This window comes from Hipposideros armiger, unplaced genomic scaffold (genome assembly GCF_001890085.2).
Source record: "Hipposideros armiger isolate ML-2016 unplaced genomic scaffold, ASM189008v1 scaffold_7, whole genome shotgun sequence".
Taxonomy (NCBI): domain Eukaryota; kingdom Metazoa; phylum Chordata; class Mammalia; order Chiroptera; family Hipposideridae; genus Hipposideros; species Hipposideros armiger.
This window is the reverse complement of record NW_017731357.1, coordinates 6,633,880-6,639,129: the sequence shown is the minus strand read 5'-3', so window position 1 is coordinate 6,639,129 and position 5,250 is coordinate 6,633,880. Positions and strand designations below refer to the sequence as shown.

Sequence of the window (5,250 nt, the reverse complement as noted above, 5' to 3'; positions counted from 1 at the left end):
CTACGGCCAGAGCGCGCGCCGTGCGCCTCGAGGTTCCCGAGTCCAACCCCGCTGCGCGGTCACTCTCACCCCGACCCCCGCCGCCCTGTCCCCCACCGCGGTTCCCAGGGCCTTGGCACCTTGCCATCGAGTGTCATTAGGGGCAGAAACTTGACACAAGCCTTCCCGACGCAGACACCCCAGCCAGCCCCCTCCCTCCTGCGCTCCCCCGCGACAAGTTTACTTTCAAGTAGTTGGACAGGGTTTCCACCTCAAAGGCCGGCCTTGCGCCGGCCCAGAGAGAGGAGGCAGGCTCGGAAAGGTGTCTTCACCTGCCCGGATACCTAGGGTGTACCACAGGCCCCTGGCTGGCCCTGAGCCCGAGCGCCCGAGGCCGGTGCCCCCTGCTCCCCCTTTGTAGCGGCTCATCCACTGCAAGTCCCTGCAATCGGCACATGCACTCTGGGCACACACACACCCACGACCCACACGTCTGGTCAACTTTTGGGGCAGCGGCAGAACCATGTACTCAAATTCTCGGCGGCTTACAGTCTGTAGAGCTCAGAGAACGCCACAGACGATGCAAGATTGGCCACAGAAGTGTTCCCCCTCAACTCTGCAAAGTAGGTCTCATAAAAGCACCACCACCCCACCCCACCCCCCAGTTGCTGCCTAGGGCAGGGAGCAAGGGTAAACGCAGTGAGGGACGCTCGGAGCCCTGCTGGGTTTGCTTTGGTGGAGCTAAGCCAGAACCTGAGACGTTTCAGCCCCGGAGGTCATCGAGCCCCCGATGCATCATCCTAGGGCAGGGGTCGTCAGGGGTGGGTACTCGCATTGATCCTAAGGCCCAAGTCGCCCGCGAGAACAGGCCGAGTGAAGCCCGGGTGGAGGGAAGGCGGCCACATGTTCGCAAAGAGAGCCGCAGCGTAAAAGCCGCGACGCTCTCAGAGAGGCAGAGCGCGACCCGCCGACCCAGGAGACTGGCGAGGGCAGGCTCTCGAGAAACTGGCAGCGAGACAAAGCGGGAAGAAAGAGACGGGGAGGTTCCTCTGCAGACCCAGAAAGGCAGGCAGCAGCAGAGGCCCGGGTCCCGACGCGGAAGCGTGTGCAGATAGGCCCTGCCTGGCATACCCCGGTTCGGGCCCCCAGAGACAACGACGCGGACTCCGGGGGGAGGAGGACTACTGCCAGGGCTGGTCTCTGTTGGGCCTGGGCCGGCTTTATGAGTCAGTGTGGGTCTTCCCCAGCAGATGGCAGGGTCCCTGGGGTGGTCTTACCGATAGGGATCCCTCTGGTCTCCACCCCTCCCTGAGCCCTGGACAAAGGTAGTGGGTTAGAGGTGCGCGGCCCTCGGAGAGCTCGAGTCTCGGGTCTGGGGAGCCTCGGGCAACTGTTTATCTGACTTGGAGGAGCTGGAGGGCCGCCACCCTCCACCGAATTAACATTTCAGCTTTCCGACCGAAAGACGCTTACGGCACAGCCCACGCCCTGACTTTCCAACAATCGGGAATCGAGACTGGACTTCCCGCAAGGAGGAACAGTGCAATGTGGGAAAAGACCCCCAGCCTCAGGTTCTCCGCCGCTGCCTCCCATCGCCCGCACACTGGGCCCAGCAGCCGCGCTCCCCCCCACACACTGGGCCAGCAGAGTCCCCCTCACTGCCTCCCCGGCTCCGCAGTCCCGGGCAGCCACTGTGGAGCGCGCCTCTCTTCCCTGGAATGAAGCCGAGAGCTTTCCCGCGGCTCTTGGCTTTGCGCACACTCGCTGCACCCATCCCCAACAAGAGCGCGCGAGCGCGCGCGCGCTCGCTCTCTCTCGCTCTCTCGCTCTCGCTCTCTCTCTCTCTCTCTCGCTCTCTCTCTCTCTCTCTCTCTCTCTNTGTGTGTGTGTGTGTGTGTGTGCACGCGAGTGTTTCCTGGTCTCTTTTCGCTCCCCTCCCCGCTGCCTTTCCCTCGTTCTTGCTCTCGCTTTCAGTTTTCTCTTCTGTTTCTAGCCCAGCCCACGCGAGTCGAAATTAGAAAGGTCTTTGCATTCATTTATTTGTTTTAATAAAGACAGCATTTTTAAGCAGTATATTTGCAGCAATTGAGTGTTAAACTAAACACCAAGCCAACTAAATGTGTTAGGGGAAAATGAAAAGTCAGTTTACAAGAAACATATAATTAACATGTTCTTTGACTTTCCCTAAGCCTTTGTCTGGCTGAGGACAAGACAGAGGAACCATAATCAACTTTAATAAAATGAAATACGGTATCATGGCAAAAGTGGAACAAAAAAGTTTGGAGTGGGAAACAATCCTCAAGAGGAGATTCTGGAGTTATAAATATATTTTAAAAGTGAATGTTTTGTTGCCTTATTTTCCAGTCAACAATTTTCCCCTTCCAACTACAAAGGCTCCAGAAGGCTCTAGTTCAGCGGTTCTCAACCTTCCTAATGTGGTGGTGACCCCCAACCATAAAATTATTTTCGTTGCTACTCTACAACTGTAATTTTGCTACTGTTATGAACCATAATGTAAATATCTTTTTGTTTTCCGATGGTCTTAGGCGACCCCTGTGAAAGGGTCGTTCGACTCCCAAAGGGGTTGCGACCCACAGGTTGAGAACCGCTGCTCTAGTTTGTCCTGTACCTGTTAACAACGACTAAAGCTGAGACAGGAGGGGGAGGGGGAGGGGGAGGGTGGTACAAGGACCCAGCAGGAGATGCATGGGAGTTTCCAGAGGCTGATCTACCCAGGCTAATGGAAATTACTATTGCACAACACCAGAGTCTTCACGTGGCCTGACTTCCAATAAACTGTTCTCCTCCTCACCCCTTGGAGAAAGTGAAATAAGACATTAGACTTTCAATAATCTCATATGGTGATGATCAATCAAAACCCAGAGGAGAAGGCCAATTTATAGAAATTGTATCTGCTTCACTGGGCAGCTGGAACCAGGGAGCTGAAAAGAACACTGGGCTCGCCTTTGATGTGTGAAGTTGCCTAAAAATCACAAATGCCAGAAGACATTGCCTGTATACATGGGGGCTTTTCAAAGGGAGAGGGTGCTCCTGAGAGGCCTGTGTCAGGCGGAGCACAGTAGGGACCTGCCTGCCAAAAGGAGTGCGCACATGTTTAGGCCACATCAAACTATTTATTTTTATATCCTTCAGCTATTTTAAGTTGGCATTTCCATCTTTCTTGTTTGTTTTATCGCCAATGAAGTTTATTTACTAAATTAACTTTTAATGGATCCTCTATTTTGTCCTTTCAAGTTGGCTTCTAGGACTTGGGTCTTTTTAGCCAGGACCCCTCTAGCCTTTGTGACCAGCTCTCTCTCACACACACACTCCCATCCCAACCCTGGAGGTGAAGGGCTCGGCCTCTGTTAACTCCTTGCCTGCTGGTGTCTTTTCTCTGTAGCTACTAATCACCTCCTTTTGATCATTGCCAAGTTCTCAGGTTGAAGGAAGGAGAAAGGACCTCTTGACCATTCTGGCTGGCTTTCCACATGAGCCTGAAAATGTCGACAAATTTGAAACATCTGCCGGGCTGCTTTGGTCTGATTGCTAAAATATGCCGACCTCAAGCCCCCTCCCCCCGCCCCTTTTAATCTGTTTCATATTCACAAATTAAGCATTTAGTCTGGGTAATAAATCAGGGCGGTTTACGAGACTCACACGAGACAAACAAGCGAGTAGGGCGCAGCACAAGCCCCTGGAAGCCGAGTGCGCGGAGCTGCCAGGAGTCAGGAGCTCCATGCGCTCGAACGCGGACAGCAGCCCTGGCGCGCTCTGACACGCCGCCAGCACCCACAATCTGGCCGGTCCCCGAGTGGGCGCAGCGGAGGGGTGCAAGGGGGCAGCCCTAGCATGGACCCACACCCCCTCCAACCTTCCGCGCGAACCCGCGGCGCCCGGCCCGCCCCGCCCCAGCTCTGGGCAACTCGGCGCCCCTGCCCCGCCAGGGAGGGGCCATTGGCAAAGGCGACAGCCTCACCCGCACACACCCTGTGGTGGGCCCATTACGCCAGCCGAGAAGGCTAGAACCCCCTCCCCCACCTCTTCCATCCTGCTGAGCTCGGCCTTAAAGGTCCTAGGCCCACACTGGACAGAGAAGCAAATGATCCCCCTCCACATCCACGTGTAACCTCCACCAAGCCTGGGCGCTAGGCACCGCGCCCCCCCCATCTCTCCGCGTTGCCTCCTCCCGGGTTTCGGTCCCAGCAGCCACAAAGCTACTTTCAGATTCAGAAGGGGAGGGCGGTGGGGAGGACTCTCCTTCGGAGTGGATCGAGGCATGGGGAGGAGAGCAAAGGCACAAACAGGGCCCAGGCCCCCACTACAAAAACCCTAGCTCAGGCTTCAGCGACCACCCAAACTCAGGGGGCTTCAACCTGTGCGTCTCCTGCCCTCCCCTGTGCGAGAAGTGGACCTGGACCAGGGGTCTCGGGCCAGGCCCAGCCTAGGGCCTTGGGAGACCCCGCAGGGGAGAGTGGCTCTAGGTCACCTCGTCCAGGCCCCGGTTGCCCCGCCATGCTTAAGTTCCCTATCGTTTGGCGTTCTAGACGCTACGGTGGGACGCGGTGGCCGAGGCGGAGGGCGGGAAATCGGGAAGCCGGAACGTGCAGCCCACCCGGGACTGGGTGGGGGTTGGCACAGGTACAATTCCCCCACCTTGCAACACAGTGAACACACATCGCCCTTCCTCGCTTCTCCTAGCACACATTCCGACTGCGAAAGCCATTACCGCCGGCGCGCGAGAGACTTTTTAAATATTTACAGCCCGCTCTCCGCACGGTAGCCTGATCCATCTTGTGGGCGCGGAGGCGGGGCGCGGGGCTCCTCTCCTGAGGAGGTGAGGAGCCGGGGCGGGGGGCGCCAGCCGCCTCCCCCCACCGCCCCCGGAGCTCCCCACCTTGTCCCCTCCAGGTGGGGAGGGGGCCGGAGGCTGCGTGCTGCGCGCCAGGGGCCCTGCCGAGGCCTGAGCAGGCGTGGGGGGGGCAGCGTCCGGGAGGAGGGAGGGCTGGGAGGCTGATTTAAAGGTTCTCACCGGGAAGCGAGCGAGGCACAGACCTGAGAGCCGCGGCGCGGTGAAATCCAAGGAGCTCTCTTGGCGAGGAGGGGCTGTCAGAGGCCATTTATCTCTCGCCAGAGTGGAGGCTCGGCTCCCACACCGCCCGCGAGTAACAATGGCAGCGATCAGCAGCTCTGCACGCGCTCCAGTGCATGAATGGATTGCGGAAGATGCCTGTGCTCCCTTCGGCTCCGGCGGCTCTCCCAGCGCCCCCT

The 5,250-nt window shown here is 58.0% G+C and overlaps 1 protein-coding gene across 3 annotated transcripts in view; it reads right to left on the bottom strand.

Moving 5' to 3' along the window:
• BCOR (BCL6 corepressor) overlaps positions 1-5,250 on the bottom strand; it is a 122,810-nt gene that overhangs the window by 88,795 nt on the left and 28,765 nt on the right. The window contains exon 1 of one of the 3 annotated variants that reach the window (XM_019650123.1): positions 5,035-5,138. The exons of the other annotated variants lie outside the window; for them this stretch is intronic. The gene's annotated coding sequence lies outside the window, so the exon portion shown is untranslated. Of the gene's footprint in view, positions 1-5,034; positions 5,139-5,250 lie in introns of those variants that run through there. 3 annotated transcript variants of the gene reach the window in all.